We start from the raw sequence: 27,911 nt of genomic DNA, 5'->3' as shown, positions 1-27,911 counted from the left end.
TGGCAAGCCGTTCCACAGGACTACATCCAGCATCTCTACGATCGTCTCCATGGGAGAATAGCAGCCTGCATTGCTGCGAAAGGTGGATATACACTGTACTAGTGCCGACATTGTGCATGCTCTGTTGGCAGTGTCTATGTGCCTGTGGTTCTGTCAGTGTGATCATGTGATGTATCTGACCCCAGGAATGTGTCAATAAAGTTTCCCCTTCCTGGGACAATGAATTCACGGTGTTCTTATTTCAATTTCCAGGAGTGTATATGAATTTTTCACTACTTCAACACGTTACATACTGCAGCCCAATGCAACAACAGTCATGTAGCTGCCGAAGACATCCTCGTCCATGAGGATTTCGTCGAATTTCAACGTTTTAAAAATTGTCGAAACCAGTGTAGCCGGTAAATATATTCGTCTGAACGTTGACTGGGAACCTTAATAGTCACGCTGAAATGTAGCCCTACATAGGAATATTACAAATTAAGTGTACTCATAGGACAAGGGATGAGCAGATTCGGCGCAGATTCGGAATAGTGGAAAACTAAAAGTAGGAGACGCGTACTGAGACAAAATTGAAACACTTTCCTGGGACTAGATCTAGCCATAGAGGGCGAAATCGTAGTGAAGGACGGAGATTTTAATTAATTTATTTGCTATTTTCTTGAATCTGTAATCTATATACAGGAACAGACGTGAATTGGTGTATCTGAATACAAAACATAATATTTTACATAATTTCAAATGTGTTGCTGTAAATAAACATTATGATGTTTAACGGAAAAAATTTAAAAAACATCTTTCTTACAATATTACACAAATAATTTCAAAATCTACTTATGGTACTACCCTTTGAATATCTGTCACAACATACACATCCGGAATCCAGAAGGCACATGTTTACTGACCTGTTTTACTATACTGCTTTACTGCATCACAAATTTTGTAAATTATTATTCTAGATTACACTATATTATACAGCATTGCACTATAATCTACAATACATAGTACTGCACTACAATACTGTACTTGGAATTAGAATCAAACTAGATTTCCTCAGTTAGTCTGGGTAGTTAGCGACTGGCGCGCTGAGGCCCCACTCAGGATTCACCGGGTCTATGCTCCCTGCCACTCTAAGTGAAGAGATTGGGAGATTGCTGCCAGGATCTCAGGAAGTTCTTCCTGGTCCCTTCCAAGGTTCACCTCCTCGTAGCTCCTGGAAAGTGGTTGTAAATGAGCGTTCTGTCGTGGTGCGTCTTGTTGTAATGAAGTATGGCGTGTTCTTAGTTGTCTCCCAGCTCAAATGTAAGTTAATGCAGATGAGTAGGAGAAAAAAAAAACTATAATTTTCGAGTACAGCATTAGTAGTATGCTGCTAGACACAGTCTCGTTGCGGTAAATGATAACAGCCAAACAGTTGCAGGATAAAGATTTATTAAAATCCTTGACAGGGTTTCGGTATATCTAAATATACCTTCATCAGAAGTAAAATACACTAATATCTCATCCTGCAGGGAGATACATAAAACAATTGTGCCAAAGGCGCCGTCAGTAGTTAAAACATCATCTCCATTGATACAACATAACTACTGACGACGCCTTTGGCACAATTGTTTTATGTATCTCCCTGCAGGATGAGATATTAGTGTATTTTACTTCTGATGAAGGTATATTTAGCTATACCGAAACCGTGGTCAAGGATTTTAATAAATCTTTATCCTGCAACTGTTTGGCTGTTATCATTTACTGTGAAGATTTAAACAGTTGCTGTTTCCACCATGTTTAAAATCTTGAGAGAGTCTCGCTGATTAAATATCTGGACGTAACGTTGCAGAGCTATATGAAAAGGAATGAGCACTTAAGAATTGAAGAAAGGAAGGCCAATGGTAACTTCGGTTTTTTTGGGGCATTTTAGGAAAGTTGATTCATCTGTAAAGGAGACCGCATATAGGACACTAGTGCGACTCATTGTTGTGTACTGTTCGAGTGTTAGGGAACCATACCAGGTTGGATTAGAGGAAGACATCGAAGCAGCTCAGAGCCAGGCTGCTACATTTGTTACCGGATGGTTCGAACAGAACCAAGTATTACAGAGATGTTTCGGGAAATCAAACGATTATCTTTGGAGATAAGACGACGTTCTATTCGCGGAGTACTATTGAGAAAACTTACAGAACCTGTATTAGAGGCTAACTCCAGAACGAATTTAGTGCCGTCAATGTACATATCGCGTAATGACCACGAAGATATGATTAGAGAAATTAGGACTCGTGCGGTGGCATTTAGACAGTATTTTCCCTGGCTCTGTTTGCGAGTGGAACTGGAAAGGAAAGGACTAGTAATGGTACATGGTACCCTCCGCCTCGCACCATAGTTTGGTTTCCGGAGTATATGTATATGTAGCTGCAGATCTAGGTTAGCAGTTAGTAAGCCGATATTTTGGCCGTCAGCGGGTTCAGCTTGTGCCACAGCTCCTCATTCCTAATAACGTGACAGACTGATGTATTACCAAAGATGTTCCTATCGTGGTCAGAGATTAGAATATAAGCAACAATGATTGAAGGCGTTGGCTGCAAGAACCATTCTGAGAATGGCTCATAAGAGGAATCGGCTGAATTAAACTTTTCAGAACACTGGAGAACGAAAAAGTTAGTGAATCTGAAAACCTAAGTTGGTTCGTCGTCAAATTTACGGGTTAAGTTTTGTCGTTTCGTCCGTAACTGCCACTGCCACTCCAGCTGTCGTCTCCATCAATTTACGGTCGGCGCGCTGCGACTCGTGGGTGACGTGGTGTCTGGCCGTAACGGCGATGCGGACCTAACGTGATGACGTCCCGTGACGGAACACTCCCTCCCTTCTCCCCTCCCCCCGCCCCCACCACCAAAATCCGCCCCACCCCATATTTATTGCTCCACAGGGCGTCTGCCCCCTGCAATCGGCCTCCTAAACGCAAACGCCGTACTCGAGCATCCACTTCCTCCAATTTACGGCCACGTTCCCCCTACCTCCCTGCCAAAAATAGGGCTCCAGATGGAAAGTTTGCGTAATAATCTCTCCGATTTACTGGAAAAGTTTCTTCGAAGCCTAAAACTGAGATCCTAGTTAATGTCCTTTATAGCGACCGCATCGTATCTACTCCCTGCGCCCATTACGACGGACGCTTCGCTGTGCGCTCCTTACTGGGTGTTGCGTGACTTAAAGCCAGATTATTTACAAAATACTTGGGAGAAAAATGTTACTGCTCTACAGCACCAGTATAGGAATAGGAAAATCACTCCAGAATACATTATTTGTTAACAGACCTGTAGAGCAACGTCGCCCACTATTGCAGCATCTTCAGCTTAGTGACGTGCCCTTGTCTTAAAACTGTTTCGCAAATGTGTGGTTCCTTAACCAAAACGGCCTTGCTGTGCTGGTAATGCGAACGGCTGAAAGCAAGGGGAAACTACAGGCGTAATTTTTCCCGAGGGCATGCAGATTTACTGTATGGTTAAATGATGATGGCGTCCTCTTGGGTAAAATATTCCGGAGGTAAAATAGTCCCCCATTCGGATCTCCGGGCGGGGACTACTGAAGAGGACGTCGTTATCAGGAGAAAGAAAACTGGCATTCTAAGGATCGGAGCGTGGAATGTCAGATCCCTTAATCGAGCAGGTAGGTTAGAAAATTTAAAAAGGGAAATGGATAGCTTAAAGTTATATATAGTGGGAATTAGTGAAGTTCGGTGGCAGGAGGAACAAGACTTTTGGTCAGGTGAACACAGGGTTATAAATACAAAATCAAATAGGGGTAATGCAGGAGTAGGTTTAATAATGAATAAAAAAATAGGAGTGCGGGTAAGCTACTACAAACAGCATAGTGAACGTATTATGGTGCCCAAGATAGACACGAAGCCCATGCCTACTACAGTAGTACAAGTTTATATGCCAACTAGCTCTGCAGATGACGAAGAAGTTGAAGAAATGTATTATGAGTTAATAGAAATTATTCAGGTAGTGAAAGGAGATGAAAGTTTGTCATGGGTGACTGGAATTCGACAGTAGGAAAAGGGAGAGAAGGAAACATTGTAGGTGAATATGGATTGGGGCTAACAAATGAAAGAGGAAGCCGTCTGGTAGAATTTTGCACAGAGCATAATTTAATCATAGCTAACACTTGGTACAAGAATCATAAAAGAAGGTTGTATACATGGAAGAATCCTGGAAATACTAAGAGGTATCAGATAGATTATATAATGGTAAGACAGAGATTAACGAACCAGGTTTTAAATTGTAGGACATTTCCAGGGGCAGATGTGGACTCTGACCACAATCTATTGGTTATGAACTGTAGATTAAAACAGAAGAAATTGCAAAAAGGTGGAAATTTAAGGAGATGGGACCTGGATAAAGACTAAACCAGAGGTTGTACAAAGTCTTAGGGGCAGCATAAGGGAACAATTGACAGGAATGGGGGAAAGAAATACAGTAGAAGATGAATGGGTAGCTCTGAGGGATGAAGTAGTGAAGGCAGCAGAGGATCAAGTAGGTAAAAAGACAAGGGCTAGTAGAAATCTTTGGGTGACAGAAGAAATATTGAATTTAATTGATGAAAGGAGAAAATATAAAAATGCAGTAAATGAAGCAGGCAAAAAGGAATACAAGCGTCTCAAAAATGAGATCGACAGGAAGAGGAAAATGGCTAAGCAGGGATGGCTAGAGGACAAATGTAAGGATGTAGAGGCTTATCTCACTAGGGGTAAGATAGATACAGCCTACAGGAGAATTAGAGAGACCATTGGAGAAAAGAGAACCACTTGTATGAATATCAAGAGCTCAGATGGAAACCCAGTTCTAAGCAAAGAGGGGAAAGCAGAAAGTTGGAAGACGTATATAGAGGGTCTATACAAGGGCGATCTACTTGAGGACAATATTATGGAAATGGAAGAGGATGTAGATGAAGATGAAATGGAGATACGATACTGCGTGAAGAGTTTGACAGATCACTGAAAGACCTGAGTCGAAACAAGGACCCGGGAGTAGACAACATTCCATTGGAACTACTGACGGCCTTGGGAGAGCCAGTCCTGACAAAACTCTACCATGTGGTGAGCAAGGTGTACGAGACAGGCGAAATACCCTCAGACTTCAAGAAGAATATAATAATTCCAATCCCAAAGAAAGCAGGTGTTGACAGATGTGAAAATTACCGAACTATCAGTTTAATAAGCCACGGCTGCAAAATACTAAGGCGAATTATTTACAGACGAATGGAAAAACTGGTAGAAGCCGACCTCGAGGAAGATCAGTTTGGATTCCGTAAAACTGATGGATCACGTGAGGCAATACTGACCTTACGACTTATCTTAGAAGAAAGATTAAGGAAAGGCAATCCTACGTTTCTGGCATTTGTAGACTTAGAGAAAGCTTTTGACAATGTTGACTGGAATACTCTCTTTAAAATTCTAAAGCTGGCAGGGGTAAAATACAGTGAGCGAAAGGCTATTTACAATTTGTACAGAAACCAGACTGCAGTTATAAGAGTTGAGGGGCATGAAAGGGGAGCAGTCGTTGGGAAGGCAGTGAGACAGGGTTGTAGCCTCTCCCCGATGTTAATCAATCTGTATATTGAGCAAGCAATAAAGGAAACAAAAGAAAATTTGGAGTACGTATTAAAATCCAGGGAGAAGAAATAAAAACTTTGATGTTCGCCGATGACATTGTAATTCTGTCAGAGACAGCAAAGGACTTGGAAGAGCAGTTGAATGGAATGGACAGTGTCTTGAAAGGAGGGTATAAGATGAACATCAACAAAAGCAAAACGAGTATAATGGAATGTAGTTCAATTAAGTCGGGTGATGCTGAGGGAATTAGATTAGGAAATGAGACACTTAAAGCAGTAAAGGAGTTTTGATATTTAGGGAGCAAAATAACTGATGATGGTCGAAGTAGAGAGGATATAAAATGTAGACTGGCAATGGCAAGGAAAGCGTTTCTGAAGAAGAAAAATTTGTTAACATCGAGTATAGATTTAAGTGTCAGGAAGTCGTTTCTGAAAGTATTTGTATGGAGTGTAGCCATGTATGGAAGTGTAACATGGACAATAAATAGTTTGGACAAGAAGAGAATAGAAGCTTTCGAAATTTGGTGCTACAGAAGACTGTTGAAGATTAGATGGGTGGATCACGTAACTAATGAGGAGGTATTGAATAGGATTGGGGAGAAGAGACGTTTCTGGCACAACTTGACTAGAAGAAGGGATCGGTTGGTAGGACATGTCCCGAGGCATCAAGGGATCACAAATGTAGCATTGGAGGGCAGCGTGGAGGGTAAAAATCGTAGAGGGAGACCAAGAGATGAATACACTAAGCACATTCAGAAGGATGTAGGTTGCAGTAGGTACTGGGAGATGAAGGAGCTTGCACAGGATAGATTAGCATGGAGAGCTGCATCAAACCAGTCTCAGGACTGAAGACCACAACAATTAATTTTTGTTCCCCTCGCTTTTCGGGCTAACTGCCACTCTCTGCTTTGGTACTGCCCTATGATCACGACAGCCGTCTCCTCAAATCAACTGCATTTACTGATAATGATATCGCACATGTTGTAGTTCTTCTCTTTTTTTGTGCTTGCAAATCTGGACTGGAAGAAATTTCTGTCTTTTGACAGACGCCGTTTGCTCATTTTTGCTTACCGCTATCTTGTTTCAGCACTCCCCATGCCATCTACCGTAGGTTTTGTTTATTAACCTCTCTCAAATGACATTGTTACTTAGTGCTATTGGTCTTGTATGTGGAACAATTGCTGTAAACTTCGTGGATAATGTTAGATTAACACTTGAGCTAATGGCAGAAACCTTGTTTTTTTTCCTTTAGAATGTTTTAATTGGTCAAAAACAACGGGATACAAGAACTCATTCTCAGAAACCAACGTAAGATGTAAAAGTATGAGATATATAAATCGACTACTCCAAAAAAAAAAAAAAAAAAAAAAAAAAAAAAAATTCTAGCGTCGTATGCGACAGAACAATAACGTAAAACCGCCTTAGTTAATGTGACTGACGCCATCAAATACGCTAAGGACAAGCGTGAATCAACAAATTTAAGCTCGCTTAATGACATCTTACTTTTGTTAACGATGATATTTCATACATGCAATATTTTTCTCATTATCACTTATATAGTGATAACTTTCTGTTGTATCTAAACACCAGAACTGAGAACCTGCTGGTGGCCTATCATGTACGAACGACGACCTTCGTTCATTATCACGATATCGTGATATGCAGAAAATCTGTGTTTTCAACTAAATTTTTATGTCAGAGGACGTCTCAACGAAACCTGAGCAACGGGCTTTCATTCGTAAACAGTTCGTCCATTCCTCCTACGCTCCTTGTATTCAGTTATCCTACAGAGAGACATTAAACGAACTCGACTTATTCTCGGATGACCATCTAAACTCGGAACAACAATCTAACATAGCATGCAAGAAATCTCTCTCTTGCTACATTCTATCTCTCTCTTGCTACATTCTATCGAAACATTTAGGAAAATATTTCCACCTAGGGCAACAATTTATTGAGAACTCCAGGTGACCGAAGCTGCTCACGAGCACTTGCATCGCATGTGGGTGATTATCAGAATGGTTCGAATGGCTCTGAGCAGTATGAGACTTTACATCTGAGGTCATCAGTCCCCTAGAACTTAGAACTACTTAAACCTAACTAACCTAAGGACATCACACACATCCACGCCCGAGGCAGGATACGAAACTGCGAATGTAGCGGTCGCGCGGTTACAAACTGAAGCGCCTAGAACCACTCGGCCACTGCAGCCGGCGGGTGTTTATCATGCTGCTGTTTCACCACTTCAGTCCTTCCCGTGCTCGGCTTCTCCATCCCCTTCTCTTTCTATCAAAACGACTCTGGAACAGAATAAACACCAACCTGTGTCTGATCTTAAAAAAAAAAAAAAAGTCCTATCTGATCTGCTATTGTTGGGCCACTGAGGATTTGTTTATTTGCCGTAGTTTCCCTCTCCGTACATCCGAACTCTTTACCTCCTTCACAACAGTGAATCAGTATGTTGTTGTTGTTGTGGTCTTCAGTCCTGAGACTGGTATGATGCAGCTCTCCATGCTACTCTATCCTGTGCAAGCTTCTTCATCTCCCAGTACCTACTGCAACCTACATCCTTCTGAATCTGCTTAGTGTCCATTCGTCTGTAAAGAATTCGCGTTAGTATTTTGCAGCTGTGACTTATTAAACTGATAGTTCGGTAATTTTCACATCTGTCAACACCTGCTTTCTTTGGGATTGGAATTATTATATTCTTCTTGAAGTCTGTGGGTATTTCGCCTGTGTCATACATCTTGCTCACCAAATGGTACAGTTTTGTCATGACTGGCTCTCCCAAGGCCATCAGTAGTTCTAATGGAATGTTGTCTACTCCCGGGGCCTTGTTTCGACTCAGGTCTTCAGTGCTCTGTCAAACTCTTCACACAGTATCTTATCTCCCATTTCATCTTCATCTTCATCCTCTTCCATTTCCATAATATTGTCCTCAAGTACATCGCCCTTGTATAAACCTTCTATATACTCCTTCCACCTTTCTGCCTTCCCTTCTTTGCTTAGAACTGGGTTTCCATCTGAGCTCTTGATATTCATACAAGTGGTTCTCTTCTCTCCAAAAGTCTCTTTAATCTTCCTGTAGGCAGTATCTATCTTACCCCTAGTGAGACAAGCCTCTACATCCTTACATTTGTCCTCTAGCCATCCCTGCTTAGCCATTTTGCACTTTCTGTCGATCTCATTTTTGAGACGTTTGTATTCCCTTTTGCTTGCTTCATTTACTGCATTTTTATATTTTCTCCTTTCATCAATTAAATTCAATATTTCTTCTGTTACCCAAGGATTTCTATTAGCCCTCGTCTTTTTACCTATTTGATCCTCTGCTGAATTCACTACTTCATCCCTCAAAGCTACCCATTCCTCTTCTACTGTATTTCTTTCCCCCATTCCTGTCAATTGTCCCCTTATGCTCTCCCTGAAACTCTGTACAACCTCTGGTTCTTTCAGTTTATCCAGGTCCCATCTCCTTAAATTCCCACCTTTTTGCAGTTTCTTCAGTTTCAATCTGCAGTTCATAACCAATAGATTGTGGTCAGAATCCACATCTGCCCCTGGAAATGTCTTACAGTTTAAAACCTGGTTCCTAAATCTATGTCTTACCATTATATAATCTATCTGATACCTATTAGTATCTCCAGGATTCTTCCAGGTATACAACCTTCTTTTATGATTCTTGAACCAAGTGTTAGCTATGATTAAGTTATGCTCTGTGCAAAATTCTACAAGGCGGCTTCCTCTTTCATTTCTTCCACCCAATCCATATTCACCTGCAATGTTTCCTTCTCTCCCTTTTCCTACTGACGAATTCCAGTCACCCATGACTATTAAATTTTCGTCTCCCTTCACTACCTGAATAATTTCTTTTATCTCGTCATACATTTCATCAATTTCTTCATCATCTGCAGAGCTAGTTGGCATATAAACTTGTACTACTGTAGTAGGCATGGGCTTTGTGTCTATCTTGGCCACAATAATGCGTTCACTATGCTGTTTGTAGTAGCTAACCCGCACTCCTATTTTTTTATTCATTATTAAACCTACTCCTGCATTACCCCTATTTGATTTTGTATTTATAATCCTGTAATCACCTGACCAAAAGTCTTGTTCCTCCTGCTACCGAACTTCACTAATTCCCACTATATCTAACTTTAAGCTATCCATTTCCCTTTTTAAATTTTCTAACCTACCTGCCCGATTAAGGGATCTGACATTCCACGCTCCGATCCGTAGAATGCCAGTTTTCTTTCTCCTGATAACGACATCCTCTTGTGTAGTCCCCGCCCGGAGATCCGAATGGGGGACTATTTTACCTCCGGAATATTTTACCCAAGAGGACGCCATCATCATTTAATCATACAGTAAAGCTGCATGTCCTCGGGAAAAATTACGGCTGTAGTTTCCCCTTGCTTTCAGCCGTTTGCAGTACCAGCACAGCAAGGCCGTTTTGGTTAATGTTACATGACCATATCAGTCAATCATCCAGACTGTTGCCCCTGCAACTACTGAATAGGCTGCTGCCCCTCTTCTGGAACCACATGTTTGTCTGGCCTCTCAACAGATACCCCTCCGTTGTGGTTGCACCTACGGTACGGCCATCTGTATCGCTGAGGCACGCAAGCCTCCCCACCAACGGCAAGGTCCATGGTTCATGGGGGAAGTGAATCAGAATATCTCTTACATAATCAGACCCCCAATCTGTTTCACTTGTTTCTTGAATTCTCATCTGCTAATCTTAAGCTGTCTTTTGTTGCCCTCCTCCTGACCAGTCAAATTCGTCTTTTCCATACCATTGTTAAACATTTTACCTTATCAGTACAACTAATTTCCAACATTTGTCTGTAATACCACATATAAAGTGCTTCGATTCTCGTCTGTTTCGCTTTTAGTATAGTCCACGCTCCACTACCATACAATGCTGTACTCGAAACGTAAATTCTCAGAAATTTCTTCCGCATATTAAGGCCTATGTTTGATACCGATAGACTTCTCTCGACCAGTGCTAGTCTGCTTCTCATGTCCTTTTTGCTCTGTCCGTCATTGGTTATTTTGCTGCCTAGGTAATAGAATTCCTTAACTTTATCTACTTCGTGATCATCAATCCTGATGTTAAGTTTCCCGTTGTTATCATTTCTGCTACTTCTCATTACTTTCATCTCTCTTGGATTTACTCTCAGTTCATTTTCTGTACTCATTAGACCTTTCCATTCAGGAGATCACGTAATTCTTCTTTACTTTCACTCAGGCTAGCAATGTCATCAGCGAATCATGTAATTGATATCTTTTCACCATAAATTTTAACTCCACTCCTCAACTTTTCGTTTATTTCCATCATTGCTTCTTCGATGTACAGATTGAACAGCAGGGGGAGATACTACATCATTGTCTCACACCCTTCTTAATCCGAGAGCTTTGTTATTGGTCATCTACTCTTTGCTCTTGTAATATCGTATATTACCCGTCTCTCCCTATAGCGTGCTCCTGTTTTCCTTAGAATTTCGAGCATCTAGCACCATTTTACAATGTTGAACGCTTTTTCCAGATCGACAGATCCTATTAAAGTGTCTTGATTTTTCTTTAGTCTTGCTTGTATTATCAACTGCAACATCAGAATGGCCTCTCTGGTGCCTTTATCTGTGGTGCCTTTACCTTTCCTAAAGCCAAACTAATCGTCATCTAACACATCCTCAATTTTGTTCCAGTTTTCTGTATATTACTCTTGTAACTTGGATAAATGAGCGATTAAGCTGATTGTGTGATAATTCTCGCACTTGTCAGCTCTTGCAGTCTTCGGAATTGTGTGAATGATATTTTTCCTAAAGTCTGATGGTATGTCGTCAGACTCATACACTCGACACACCAACATGAATAGTCGGTTTCTTGCCACTTCTCCCAATGGTTTTAGAAGTTCTGATGTAATGTCATCTATCCCTTCTGCCCTATTTGATGTTAAGACGTCTAAAGCTGTCTTAAATTCTGATTCTAGTAGAGAGATCCTACCTCTTTTAAATTGACTCTTTTTTCTTCTTATAGTACATTAGTGGCCATTACAATTGCTACACCACGAAGGTGACGTGCTACAGACGCGAAATTTAACCGACAGGAAGAAGATTCTGTGATATGCAAATGATTAGCTTTACAGAGCATTCACACAAGCCTGGCACCGATGGAAACACCTACAACGTGCTTACATGAGGAAAGTTTCCAACCGATTTCTCATACACAAGCAGCAGTTGACCGGCGTTGCCTGGTGAAACGTTGTTGTGATGCCTCGTGTAAGGAGGAGATATGCGTACCATCACGTTTCCAACTTTGATAAAGGTCGGATGGTAGCCTATCGCGATTGCGGTTTATAGTATCGCCGCATTGCTGCTCGCGCCTGTTAGCAGAATATGGAATCGGTGGGTTCAGGAGGGTAATACGGAACTTCGTGCTGGATCCCAACGGCCTCGTATCACTAGCATTGCTTTCTGCATCCTCGTTAAGTGGTGGTGTGAATCTTCTGTCCGCTACTCCGTCCTCTTTCACAAGGCCATTGGCAAAATGAGGGTGAGTTTATGAAACGTCCCCTTTGAACAATTGTACAAGACTGTGCTTAAACTGACACACAATATTTTTTTTTTTTTAGCGCAACGCAATCTGACTTTCAAAAATCTCTACAAAAGAATGGCACTGACTAACATTAACCTATACCTTTCACAAATCACTTACCTCACCAAAAATCTTCGTTACTCGAATTACTGCAATACAGCGAGCGCCACTACTGCCAGCTAAATAAAAGATTCAAACAACTGAAGGCACTAACTACTGATAGGCATAGTTAGCAAATGAAAGATTTTGATAGAGAACAAACAACGTATTTACCTTAATAGTCATAATTGACATCCAGTCTTACAAATTTCAAAGCTCCGCCATCTCTCTCCCCACATCCACCACTGCTGCCGGCTCACCTCCAACTGCCCAACGCTATGTGCTGTTCGCATCCAGCTGCCCAACACTGCAATGGCAGACAACAATGCAAACTAGCCACAGACTGCACACAGCACAGCCAGTGATTTTCATACAAAGCGCTACGTGGCGTTACCAATAAGAGAACCTAAACAGCCTACTTACATAGCCCCCATGCTCCCCACAAAAAGTTTTACAAATTGTTTTGGGCAGTGGCCAATAATGATTTGATAAAATTTTTCATATTTACAATAACAAAGATATCAAATGCACACACTTATTGATACAATGTTGGTCAAAAGCTACAATTTTCTCACAGTCCATAAAGACATTCCTGATCATTCATCACAGTAAAATTGCAGTGTTTTTCTCAAAGTCTGAGCAGTAAAAGAAAATGCACACAGAAGTAGTGGATTTCCATGCAGTCTTGAAGAAGTGGTGTTGTCCTTCCAACGGAAAGACAGTGCTGACTCTCGACATGAAGACAGGTAACGGGCCACAACAGAGGAAACCCACAGCAGAGTCATTCGACGTTTTGAAGAATATCGGTAGGTAGGTTATCACAGAGCAGACCCACTGTAGTCCTGGTAGAGATTATGGTATTGGTTCGCCACCAGACATGCAGACCCACTGTAGTCCTTGTAGAGACGGCCAGCAGCCATCTGTTGCAACTGTGCAGGTGCACAATCACCATCGAAGAGTCTTGCGGACAATATAGCAAGTCCATAACCACCACTTGTGCACTCACAAAGTTTTTGGAATTGTCCTTAGAACCAGCAATTCTGTTATCCAGTACCTTTCTGAATTATTAACACACGTGCAAACACTAACAGTCCCTACTTCTCACATATTGTCCATATATTATGACCAACAGAAACGTGTGCAGTGAAATGGAACTTACAAGTTAATAATATGATGAATTGGTGTCAATTATAATTTTATAACATAAGAATACAATTAGAAAGGTACGAAATACATCACTAAAGAACATAACAATACAGATAACATTTGTAGTACAGGCTTCCCAAAAGAATCGAAATAACATATACATAAGTGTTACAGGAATTATTATTAAGTTCATACATAAAAGATCAGAATAACTTTTGAAACATCAACTTCACACATGAGCATTAAAACAAAACAGAATAAATAATGTCTAAACATTTTTACAAAGAAAATAACATATTATCAGAAAAATTCAACAACATAACTCATATCAGCTAAACACATAAAGACAGGAAAAACACAAATATACAAGAGTACACAAACACATAGCAGAATAACACAAGAGGAAAGAGCAGGTTTGTTTTCAGTGTAACATTTGGTACTGCAGTCCAACATAAAACTTCGTTCTGTAGATCTTTCCCCTTATTTCAATATTTGTTTCCACCAAAAAAAAACCTATCCAAGCATGCTTTCTGTATTCTGTTCATATCCTCTTTCAAAATTCATTTTGGCCAAACCATTTTCTTATAGCTTCCCAATGCATTTCTTCCAATTCATCACAACTTGTTCTCACATATAGCCTACCCCATCTTAAGCTAAGTTAAATCTACTGAGCTCAGATGCTAAACTAAGGAACGAGGCAATGCAGCAGCACAAAACAATCAACACAAACAGCTATGAGAAAAATTCAAATGGCAAAGCAAGCACCATAAATTAGCAAAGCAAATGCAATATTACAACTAATGTAAGGCAATGCACAGCAAACAAGAAAAATAAATTCGTAGTAAAACTGGCTTAACAGAGTAATACAAAGTGAAATTTAGTAGCACTATGCCTGGGAAACAGCAGCAGCAAATGCAATAACTTATATCTAAACATGACAAAGCTCAAGCACAACAAAATATTACACTAAAGACAACAATGCAGACAAGGGAAATGTATATTTACACCGTAATGTCTATGTAATTAAAGTGGTGAACCAGAAAAACTAATTCTACAAAAAATTACCAAGTACTTGAAAAGAAAATTATATATGCAGTTACTGTTATTAGTCCCTTCTTATTGTTCTTTCCATTCCAAGAGCTCCTTTTTCGAAGAATGTGGATCATAAAATAATTATTTAATAGATCTGTTGACAGAAAGTGTTTACATTAGCAAATGTATTTAATTTAATTTTATGAAAGCAATGCTTCGAGACAGCTGGAAACCAGATATCAAATGAAATAAGCAACTATGTACAAAGTAAAGCATAAAATAATCATTCAGTAGTCATGAGGCATTTCATAAGTTAGTAGAAAATCTCTCAATTCTCGTAGATAGACACTTGTCCTAATCAGGTGTGCAGATGTAAGAATGTTTCCAAGTTATGAGCGTGTCGTATTTGCGGTGCTTTCTACAAAGGAATGTCAATAGCGAGGATAATGGCCTCCTTATTTCTCCACCTGAGCCTCTGAAAGGCACACACTAATGGCTTTTTTCCAGGCAACTGTTGCGCGGCTGGGTGCTTACAGTGACCTACCTTCCTTACCGAAATATTTACGACATCAGTTTCCGCTACAGTGGCAGTCTCATATAAAAAAATTTCACAGGCTGAGAATTTGCGTTACAAATGTGTAGAAACAAAATCCTATGAATATAACAGTGTTCAAAAACTTTTCGTTGGCATTGTGATACAATTGCGCATTTACACACATTTCATAACTCTTAAAGTACGATTCTTGGTTTCCAACATCCTTTTCCACAAATCAGAGTCCCTAACCACTACTCATTATTCCTTACCTTATTACACATATACATATTCATCAACATATCTTCTATATTTCATCATAATAAATTTGTAGCATAATCAAATTCCTCATATACGGTAGCATCATCTTATTGATTATAAACATACCTCAGCAGCATAATAAACATCGTCGTCGTAATAATAACATCATAACACCTCAGTCAAATCTTGAAAACGTCGTAGCTTTCTGCAAAAATGTCAAAACCTAAAAAAAATTCTCTGCTCATTTCAATAGTGTCATCTCCCTCAAACGTACTTTAAAATCATGCTCCCCTACCAAATACATCATTCAAAGCTCTCATAGTATCACAATGGTTCCGAAAAATATGAACAGTTCACAAAGTACACACAAAATACAATTTCATAAGTGTGAGTTACCCAACTGTGTAATAGCATAAACATGTGTCACTGATGTAGTAAAAAAAATATTTATTTCTCAGTTAAATGATCAGACAGCTGTGTAATTTGTGTGTTAGAAAAATATGGTACCGATGAGTAAAGTTGTATAAGCAAATACCATATTAGCTAGGGCTCCTTGTGCTTGCCAAACACATGGTACACAAAGTAAGCGTGTACCCCCCTGAGGATTAATGTAATTATACCCTCAGGTGTTACAGATTACAGCAATGGAATGAAATTTATCACGGAAAACTTTCTCTGTAATTCAAAAATCTTTAAAAATAAATGTTTTAAGTAAAAAAGTAATCACTCAAATACGTGTCCTGCAGCGCTAAATGTGCGTCTTGCTGTAAGATAATTCTGTGGAAGTGTCGTAGTTATCGTCCTCTGTAAGCAAAGTTCTGCTGAAGTCAGTGTACTTACCTCATCATAAACGAAAGTGAAATGCTTTGCGTATAGATATCGTAGTTATTACGTAACTTACAGTGATCAAGAAAGTACTATACAGTAACGTATCGTTGTGCCACGAAAAAGTCTGTCTCATTGTTGCTATACCACTAAAGTTACTACTAAAACATGTTTTACTTTCCAGAATAATTCAGAAAAACTGTGCAGATAGAAAACAGATACACCGCAAAAACAACACTCTAAATTGTCACTCGTTAGTAGCGTCGTAATAAAACCGTGTAGTTGTCACATAAACTAACCACTGTGTCATCTGGTATCTCACAGAAAGTACTTTAAATCCAGAATGTATTTTCAAGTAAACCAAAATTTTGCATTAAAATCTCATTAGCAGTACCGGTAGATGTTCTAAGTATGTGAGCCTTATGGTCATTACGTAATCGTGCCTCTAACAAGCAAGAATGTACGCACACAATAACACTGTGTCGTATGTTCACTACAACAATGCATTCCTAATTACTGGATAGTTTATTTTAAAACATAGTTATATGTTAACAGCTTCTAAGTGTGACAAAGAGATCTAGTAACGTGAAGCGAAAATTTTTATAGTAAAGACTAAACTAAAAAAAAAAAACAGTTTCTCTCTCAATATACGGTTTTACTTGTGAAATGTGGTGTAAACCTTTACTCTTCGTAGTACGCAGAGTTTTGGCTTCAACGGAATCATCGTGTGGTATATGTCGGTAAAGAATACTGGAATTTTTGTCGAGGTTAGCGTCTATGTTATTTTTCTCTGAGCCAACCGGCGCACATGGCTGCCTGCGGTGCAAGTCATTGCCAAAAATGGTTCAAATGGTTCAAATGGCTCTGAGCACTATGGGACTTAACATCTGTGGTCATCAGTCCCCTAGAACTTAGAACTACTTAAACATAACGACATTACACACATCCATGCCCGAGGCAGGATTCGAACCTGCGACCGTAGCAGTCGCGCGGTTCCGGACTGCGCGCCTAGAACCGCTAGACCACCGCGGCCGGCGCAAGTCATTGCCTGCTATCTCTTTGTTGGCGTGCGTCGTTATAGGGATTAGGAGACCTAACTTCTACAAATTAACATTGCCCAGAGGGCTCAGCCCTGTTTAAATCCCGCCAGTTCTGATGAAATTCAGGTCTGTCGTTACGATTATATCGTCTGTCGTCATGTCGGTAGTTCCTATAGTTTCTTTCTTGTCGGTTAAGTGGTGGAGAATTACTCCCTGAATTATCACTGCACGGTGGACCATTGCGTCTGAAGTTATTCTGTCTCCCGTGATAATAATTGTTTTTGTTCCCATATTGTCTGTTTCTATGGTAATCTCTGTCATATTCATTACTACGGAAATGCGATCTTTCTCTGTAACTATTATTACTCTGCCAGTGGTTGTCATATGGGTGGTGTCTGTTTTGGTCACGATTTGCGTTGTAAGAATAGACTTGTCGTGTTCCGTTATTATTTCTTTCATCGCGGAATTGCGACGGATGTGACCTGTAATTGTTGTGTTCCTGTTTTCGCGTTCCGCGATTGTCAGTGTCAATTTCCAATTCTTGTAACAGTCCCTGAAAAGCTTCGATGTTATCTTTGCAACGTTCCACCAAAATAATATGTCGTAAATGTTCAGGCAGTTTGATTAAGCAAATGCGGATGAGGTCTGAGGGGCTGTATGGGTTAGGCAGTTACTGATTCTTGTGCAACATGTCTTCAAAATATTTCACAAGACTGGAAAATTCAGATTGTTCGAAATGTTTCATCATTATGATGCTATGTTTTACTCGGTCTTGTGTAGCTTGAGACCAATATGCTGAGAGGAAGGCATGATAAAATTCTCCTTCACTGTGACAATCGTGAATGACCGATCGCATTCTTACAGCTGGTTCATTCTCTAAGTAGCCACACATAAATTCTAATCTGTGTTCTAACGACCAGTTGGGAGGAAAACAATGAGAGAATTGATGGAGCCATGCTTGTGGATGAATGTCGTTGTCAGATTTCTTAAATGTTTTGAATTTACGTGTAGTAATGAACAGCTTATAGTCAAAATCATCGTGTCGGCGAGTCGCACATCGCTCATTGTTACTTCGTTTCGGCGGTTCCATCTCAAAATTCAATGCGCCTTGCACATTTCTTTCATAATTTCCGAAGTTTCCTGTGTTATTATTTTGTGGTTGCTCCGTATTTCTATGTCCCTCTTCCCGTACTGGAGCACGAGTGTCCTCTGAAATATGTAATTCTTGTATTACTTATGCCAACTGATCTTGTACTTCCCGGATTTCTCTTTTGTACTGTGTATTGATTTGATTTTGATTTTGTTTGAATTTTCTAATTTGTTCATACTCTTCAGTGTCAGTGAAGGCTACAGGTCTTGTGTCATTCAGATCATCATCTACCTTTGTAGATAAGTTAGTGAACTGATCTGAAAGTTCGTCTACTTTATCCCATAGTGAAATTACTTCCTCTGTGTCTTTTAAGTTTTCCTGAGTTTTTGGAAGTTGCGTAACCGAATCGGTAGATACAACTGAGTCAATTTTGGCTTGCAAGGTGTCACGATTTTCATGAACAATAGTTTCCAGTTCTTTTATGGCTGCTTCGTGATTCAATAATGCATTTTCATGACGCGAAAAAATAGGTTGGGAATGCTCACAAATTTGTGTTTTTACGTCGTTACAGACTTTTTGACATTTCGATTCGATTTTATGTAACTCAGTAGGTAAATCTTCATGTGTTTGTTCAAGAGTTTGTTCCAGTGAGTCTAACTTTTGAAGCTGTTGCTGTGTTTGTCTCTGGTGTTGTTCCATTGTGTCTAACTGTTGCTGTGTTTGTCTCTGATTTTGTTTCATTTGCTGCATTAATTGCAATAATAATGTATTAGTGTCTGGAATGTGTTTCTCTATGCTTTTTGGCAGTGCATTTTCACCGGCAACATTCACGTTTTGACAAGCAGAAAATGTGTCTTGACTGATTTGAGGCCGGCCGAAGTGGCCGTGCGGTTAAAGGCGCTGCAGTCTGGAACCGCAAGACCGCTACGGTCGCAGGTTCGAATCCTGCCTCGGGCATGGATGTTTGTGATGTCCTTAGGTTAGTTAGGTTTAACTAGTTCTAAGTTCTAGGGGACTAATGACCTCAGAAGTTGAGTCCCATAGTGCTCAGAGCCATTTTAAACTCATTTGAGAAAACGGTGAGCACCCAAAACCTGAGTCTACAGTATTTACAATATTGTGTTCCGTCATTTCGGATTCCTGAGGCGAGCTGTTGCCGATCGATTGATCGATAATGCTTCCCTGTTCACTAACTGTTTCACTGCCTACACCATTACTTGCAGCTCGCTCCATGTCCCTATGAACAATACCAAGTTACTAGTTTGAACATTAGTTAATTCATTACTCTGCGGCGCTAACACACTGCTTTAGTCTTCACTGTCATTTCTTAGTTTACTTTGAAGCCTAGTATTACGTTTTTCACACGCCATTATTGTCACAATATTTCACATGACAACACAGAAAAGTACAATTTGAAGAGCAAAATAAGAAAACACATTAACATAGCACTGAAAATAATATCTAGTTAATTGCAAGCGGAGCTGCGAAATACTTGGTGCAAATCTACATGCATGCCACACCTGTGTACAACAATGAAAAACTGCAACTACAAAGGAGATTCTCTCTACAATTACGCGCTAGCAATAAACAAAAGCTACACTAATTACACAAACTACAAGAAATATCAGAAGATTCCAGTGAGGTATCCTTGGCTAAGGGTCGACATATGAAACGTCCCCTTTGAACAATTGTACAAGACTGTGCTTAAACTGACACACAATATATTTTTTTTTTTTGGCGCAACGCAATCTGACTTTCAAAAATCTCTACAAAAGAATGGCCCTGACCAACATTAACCTATACCTTTCACAAATCACTTACCTCACCAAAAATCTTGGTTACTCGAACTACTGCAATACAGCGAGCGCCACTACTGCCAGCTAAATAAAAGATTCAAACTACTGAAGGCACTAACTACTGATAGGCATAGCTAGCAAATGAAAGATTTTGATAGAGAACAAGCAATGTATTTACCTTAATAGTCATAATTGACATCCAGTCTTACAAATTTCAAAACTCCGCCATCTCTCTCCCCACATCCACCACTGCTGGTGGCTCATCTCCAACTGCCCAACGCAACGCGCTGTTCGCATCCAGCTGCCCAACACTACAACGGCAGACAACAATGCAAACTAGCCACAGATTGCACACAGCGCAGCCAGTGATTTTCATACAAAGCGCTACGTGGCGTTACCAATAAGAAACCCTAAACAGCCTACTTACAAGTTTTTGCTGGAGGTCCTGAGCCGGCAATGCTGATTATTAATCACAGCTTAAGCGGTGGTGGGATTCGAACCGGGGACCGAGGATGTATTAATCACTAATCATAGACGCGACCCCTAGACCACGTGGTGCAGGTTGTAAATGTATCGAACACTAAATCTTAAGAATGGAGCGATATGTTTCCAAAACCTTAAACACTGTGAGCAGCTATGTTTCACACTGGTATGGCTCTTCATGTTTGCTGATGTTCTCACTGTGCTTTCCTAAATTCTTGTGAATGTTGCACCTGGATTACTCGATACACCTACAGCAGACTAGAGTAGCACCCTAGGTCACACTAGCGCCATGCATGCCATTTCATCGACCATCGAGTGGGTGCGCCTATGTGTAAAGTGCGCCATTCACAAATAATATTGTCTTGTACCGTTCCATTTTGGATCTGCTATATAGCTACTGCGAGCCCATGCCTATTCTCTCATTATTGCTTCAGCTAACACAGTACTCTCTTACGTCCCATTAGGCAGCAGCAACGTACACGACCCAGTCACATTAATGTAACCGCTGCCTATGTCCGCCGTCTACGTGCAATAACAACTCACGTGCGGCGGCCGGTGGCATCACTAGCAGAGGAATGTACAAATCGCGTCGGTGGCGGGGGGTGGGGGGTGGAAGGGGGGGGGGGGCGGGTGACGCGGACAGCGGTGCAACCGCTTTCGTAATGAGGGAATGGAGACAATTATTTGACGCTCACAAGCGCAAGATCATTTGTATTCGTGCCAAGGGTGGAAGCATGCCGCCGAGGTTAAAGTATACCGTGCATGGAAAAGCCTCTCCATCCAAGTTGCAGCTGTGGTGCAAGACGGACCGTAGGTGACAGGGGTGAACAACGGCTGCGCGGAATAGATGTGTTACTGTAGGCTGGGATTTGCACGCCAACACCACAACTAGACGTCCAATGAGTGACGATTCGTGTCCTTTCAGGTGAATCACGTGTTATGTTCCATCGGCATGAAACGTCAGAAAGCAAACGACGTTCAACAATCGTCAGGATGGTTCAGGCCAGAGGGGAGAACTTTATGGTCCTGGAATGCATTCATTGAGAGATCTCGTCATTCTGGAAGACACGCTGGATCAACGCAAGTATGTATCTATCCTTGGGGAGTGCGCCCACCCTTCCACGTAGTTTGTTTTTCCACAGCACGGTGGTATTTACCAGCAGGACAATGCAACGGGTCGTACAGTTCGCAGCGTACGTGCAGGGTTCGAAGAGCGCCAGGCTGAGTTGACTGCCCGGCAATGATCCTCCCAACTCCCCGACCCCGAATTTAAACCCAATCGAGATTGGACCACCTCGATCGGGTATGTTCAGACCATAGATCCTCGGCCGAGAAACCTAGCGCCGCTGCCAACATGACAACTCAACATCGCTGTCAATACCTCCCAGAACCTCACTCTCTTTCTGGTCGTCCGCAATGCGAATGGAGGTTATTCAGGCTTCCGACAAGTGATCAAATTAATGTGACTGATCCATGTAAAATACACAGTAAGTCTGTCATGTTAGTGCACAAAGTACGCCAAGCGCCCGGTCATGCAAGTAACATTTCCTTCACTTTTATTTTGTTATCTTTCATGCGCAAAAAAAAAAAAAAAAAAAAAAAGAAAAAGGAAAGAAAAGAAAAGAAAAAACGCGTAGCAAGCAGATTATTGTCACTCTGTGCAGGGCGAGATCAAAACCTGCCGCCATCGATCTTGAGTGACATCTCAACTAGGACCCATGGTTCAGCACCGTAACCGAGCGAGGTGGCGCAGTGGTTAGACACTGGACTCGCATTCGGGAGGACGACGGTTCAATCTCGCGTCCGGCCATCCTGATTTAGGTTTTCCGTGATTTCCCTAAATCGCTCCAGGCAAATGCTGGGATGGTTCCTCTCAAAGGGCACGGCCGACTTCCTTCCCCGTACTTCTCTAATCCGATGAGACCGATGATATCGCTGTCTGGTCTCCTTCCCCAAACCAACTAACCAACCGTCAGCACCGTACGAGACATCGTAAATGATGACACTGGGGAAGAGGAGAAACACAGTGTCCAAGATACAGATTCTGAACAAGAACACGATCGAGGTGATGGCCGTGAACATTCGCTCTCCACTGACAGTGCTTTTGTTGGGAGGGAAAAATATGTAAAGAAAAAAAAGTGCTAATTTGACCAACAGAAACAAAAAGAATGAATATTTTAAAAATATTTCCTAGGGATAAAAGTGTTGCAGAGGGGTCACAAGCGAAACAGAGGCTTTATGGACGATACTTAACCTGGGTATGATAGACGAAATTGTAAGATCCACGAACTTGTGTTCAGTCTAACAAAGAATCTGTACAGTATTCCAGAGAAAGAGATACTAAAGAAGCCTAAAAGTATGAAATAATGGCATTGTTGGCATTGCTTTATCTCTGCAGTGCTAAGGAAGCAAACCGCAATAGTGTCACTGAACTGTGGGCGGCAGATGGCACAGGTATGAGGTTTACGAGAGTAGTGATGAGCTACGTTTTGTCGACAAGAGCACCAGAAAGGAAAGAAGTTTATCTGATAAACTTGTGGCAGTGGGGCAAATATTAGACGATTTTGTGGTGAACTGCAGGAACACAGTGTAGGCAAATATGTGACAATAGGCGAAAAGTTGCAAGATTCCCGGGGTCGCTGTTCTTTTGTTCAGCATATTCCGACCAAATCGTCGAAGTACAGTTAAAGGAGTTTTGTTTTAGCCGATTCTGTAACATTCTTCACAAATAATAACCAAGCGAACTGCAAGAAACAACTTGCAGGAGCATACGATGCTTCTAATTTTCACTGTTATGTCGTGGAAAGGTGTTGTTGCAGGAAGGCTTGTTACTCGTGTTGAAGGCATCGGAAGAGAAGTGTTAATGGGGAACTGGTGCAGCAACTATTCCTTAGCCATTTCATCGTTGAAAAAGCGACTAACCTGCGTCTGAAAACGCGAGATCCCAGAAGAATTTTTGCCTGAGAACGGTAAAGTTCCCTATTCCTCTTTATTTGGTTTCCAGAATATGACGTTAGTCTTCTTATGTACCGAAAACTGAAGGCAGCTTTGCTACTATCAACTACGCACGATTTTGAAACCGTTGACGAAGCTACAGTTGAACCAGAGATAGTCTTGGGTTACAGTGTAACAAAGCAAGGAGTGGACACAGCTATTCAACCGGGAGAGGTGTGTTCCGTCGCATAGGTGACACTAAGGTGGCCATCGGTTGTATTCTATTTCTTATGGATAAAGCTGGAATCAGTGCTCAGATCTTATTCCATACTAATGAGGTAAATCGAAAGAAAAGCTTTTCTTGCAGGACTTATAATATTACGCCACGGAAACTCGTATAGTGAAAAGACCGATTCCTTCGCTTCCTGCCTGAGTAGCAACTTCCCTCGACGAATACGAAGAACTACCCAAAAGAGTTGAGGGGACTGCCATCAGGAAAACAGGATGGTGTTGGCATGTGGAGGAGCAAATAACACCTCTACCACCATAATGTGTTACTCATGCCATAACTTTATTTGCAAAGGACATGTGAAAATAGCGCATACTTGTGAGAAGTGTCAAGCAGTTCTCGAACATGTGCAAGAGAATTAACCGTGTGGATCCAAGGAAATTTGTGATAACTGATACTTTGTGAATATAGAAAGCTTACGTCGTTTTATATTTTCAATCAAACAGTGCTGTTGTGCAGTGTGTGTTTTACGAAAATGTTGAGCTAAAGTAGTATAATTCAGCCGCGGCAACAAGTAACATAATGAAAGTTTATTTTGTTAGTGCTTAATTAAACAGCCCTTTAGCCCACATATGTATAACTTTGACCATAAAGACAGCTATTCTTTCCATGCATACAAAATACGCCGCAGGCCTGCTCATGTTATGAGAAACAGCGCGTCCGATCGAGGTTTAACAGAGGCATTACAGTTCCCATAGAGCTCTCAGGAAACACAAATATAGTGGTTTTATTTATCTTAACGATGTTTTCGAGGGTCATTTGCTCAAATTGATGAAACAATGCTATATCTTCGACAGTGAACGTCACTGTGCCGTTAACAAATTGCTCATTCACATTATGAAATGTTAGATGCATCATTACGTCGAATAGAAAAAAATAGGCGAAATGTTGTAACGGAGCTGTACCTATTTCTTCTTTAAACATAACTGTCATTAACAATACTATACGTATTAACACAACACCTCTGCACGAAAAAATGCATCTAATAAAGAGAGTTTTGTTAATGACAGAAATATATAAGTAGGTTCAAATGCACTGTCTCACTTTGCCTGATTCCTTTCCGACCCTGCGTTTCACTTCATATATGATAATGAGATTGGATTGCTTGACATCAGTGACGTGAGTAAACAAATAAAGTATTCTAACAGTTTACGTGGAAGAAAAACTACCTCATCCACCCACCGTTTCTGCTAACTGCTTCTGCGTTCGTCAGGGCTTTTTTCACCACTAAGAATAGAATCGGGTACTTTTCTTTCTCGTCCCAGAAAGAGCTACAGTTCCTCCTCAACATCGTTTACGTTTATTTTAAGGAACTAACGAAAATATTTTGTAAATAATCCTTCCTCGAAACCCCCATATGTCATAGATGAGCAACGCGTCCTGTAAGTCACTGGTTGCCTGAAAAGAATAACAAGCGAAACTCCTCACTGTAACCCGATCACGCACAGATGTAAGTGACCGTACGTTGACCAGCACCAAATGTGGAATGGCACGTTAGCCTATTGCATGGATGGTCATAAGATCGATCTGTGTGTGTGTGTGTGTGTGTGTGTGTGTGTGTGTGCGTGCGTACGAAGAACGAAGTAATGTTCTATGTAAAAAGTGATTGTATTTAGGGGAATGTTATAAACAATTACAAAAAAACAACAAATCAAATATAAATATTATGACAAACGCATGTCACGTGACCACATGAAAGGTTGTGTGTGAGGTATACTCTGTTGTCAAAAAATAAAGTGATCTGTAGCGTAGCTGAGAACCGGACAAGGGTACATCACGAACCGGGGGCTCAAGGAGGCAACAGCATGTGCAATGTTAAAGTTCTTATCAGTGACCTTGAGGCCCCCGCCACAGCAACGGCTGGCTTACGCAATCGTGGCAGCGCGCCAGCCGCGGACTTAGCGCACAGCTGAGAACCGGACAAGGGTACATCTAGAATCTGTCGGCATAGAGTATGTAACAGCATGTTACGTCAGCACTCTGGCCAGTTGACCTTTGACCCCGCGCCGATAAGGCTGTCTGACGCCATCTTGGCAGCGCGCCAGCGGGGGACTTAGCGCACGGGGGAATGTAATTAACACTTAAGATTATAAAACACATTTATTTCGCTATCGGCATTGGTATCTGTTAAATAGGTGTATCGTCCGTCATGCTGTTTCTTGCTAATAGATATCAAGATAGGTTACAGATATTCAAAAAAGATAATCGCAAAAAATGTACACTTATTCTGACGGCTAGTACAAAGTGTTTGGACGATAAAGCATAACGCGCTTTAACAACGATCCATTCTTCTCCTAATTTGGTTATAATAAAACATCTATTTGGTGAGTAGACAACCATTAATTTCCGATTAACTTAGAACGAAGAGTTTGAAGGAATACATATGAGCAATGTAGTCACCCGATGAAGGCCGCTCCAAATATAATCGAAACTTCCATTGTGTAGTGTTAGTGTTTCATAATAAGGCGGCCACACACGAAAAAAAATTTTATTAAAATTGTCATTGGTCGTCGAATCTTACGAAATTATACCAGAACAAATACTGATACCAATTATTTTATTTACTCAGCTAGCGGTAATTTTATAACTTTATCATGGTGTGACAGTACACGATTTCTATCAGTTGTTAAAAATTCATTTTCACTCCTTTAAAGACAATAGATACACTTGGTACTACTGTAAATCGATAGATAAGTTACCGTGAGAATACATGCCTTAAAACCAAAAATCAACTATTGAAGTTTGTATTCCACAACTAAAATTAATTTTGCAATAATATCTTCATAGTTCAGTCTGGTGAGAGACTCAGTGTGTCCTTGGTGGCGTTGTATTGCAAATGTGATATGTTTGCATTTCACATTTTTGTGTTCATCTGAGTTCAGTCTCCTTTGAGCGTTCGTGTGTACTATAGTAGTAAGATAAATGTCTTTTTTTTCAGCCATGGTAAGCAAATACGTTTTTTATGTTGCGCCACACGAATAATAACGGACACATCGCTGCATCGGTACATGTTTTCAGACTGAAAGCAGACAAGCTAATAAACTTGCACTGCTGTTTCCCATGGATGGGATAAATGAAGGTCGACAAAAGTCGGTAGAGCACTTGCAAGTGAAAGGCAAAGGTCCCGAGTTCGAGTCCCGGTCCGGCACACAGTTTTAATCTGCCAGGAAGTTTCATTACAGGATATTGTTGCTACATCTTTTACCTATTTGTTCATGTTATCGTGTCTTTTACATCCCAAAACCCTGAGAGCATGAATTTTTTTGACAGAAATTGTGGTTTTGAATTTTTTTTGGCAGGGAATCTGTGTAACGCCACTGTGACAACAGTATTTTTGTCTCAGATATGTAGTGAGCCCCCAAGTTTCATCTCCAGTCACAACAAAGCTCAAACAGTCCTCGCCTTCCAATTGAAATCTCTCAAGAAACTCGCGGACGTTACTGACCCAATTTTACTTATACTCTCTGTAAACTGTTTTGAGGCCCATGTTGTGCACAGTGCCCTGTATCCCAGCGTTTCTGTGAGTGTCTCGTACAAGAGAGTTCTGGAGAGTTGTGGAAACATGGGAGAACGTTCATCCACTGGCAATCGGCGTCCTTGAGGAAGAGTTTCCTCGATTTTTGCGCTGGTTCATCAGTTAAAGCGGAAGGTCTCCCGCTCCTTTGTTCGTCATGAACAAACTCCCAGAACCACTTAAACATACTCGCTCCACCGTAAACTGTTTTGATTCGCGAAAAACTGTCGGTAGGTGTTAATCTTTCCGCGAGTAGGAAATGGATCACAGCACGTGGCTCACACTTGGTTGGATTTCTTACCGACATCATTCACGCAACTGGACACTACAACGTGGACTTCAAATTACTATCATGTTCCTGAGATGTTAGCTCTGGTCAGCGGATCACCCTCTACCAATCAGTGTCGCCAATGCTAAAAACACACGCAGTGTCGACACACACACATGCACGGACACACTCACACGCACACATACAGACACAAAAACAGCCCATTATGTTCACAGTACACTTACTTTCTGAACATACCTCGTATAACTCATGGACAAGCAGTGGAGGACAGTTCCACGATATACATGAAATGAATTCGCAAAAGCGAATACGAACAACCATCACATGTAGAGTGCAATTACGATGAAAATTTGTGCCGAACCCGGACTCGAACCCGGATTTCCCGCTTACCG

This window comes from Schistocerca nitens, chromosome 8 (genome assembly GCF_023898315.1).
Source record: "Schistocerca nitens isolate TAMUIC-IGC-003100 chromosome 8, iqSchNite1.1, whole genome shotgun sequence".
Taxonomy (NCBI): Eukaryota; Metazoa; Arthropoda; class Insecta; order Orthoptera; family Acrididae; genus Schistocerca; species Schistocerca nitens.
This window is presented reverse-complemented; position numbering follows the sequence as displayed.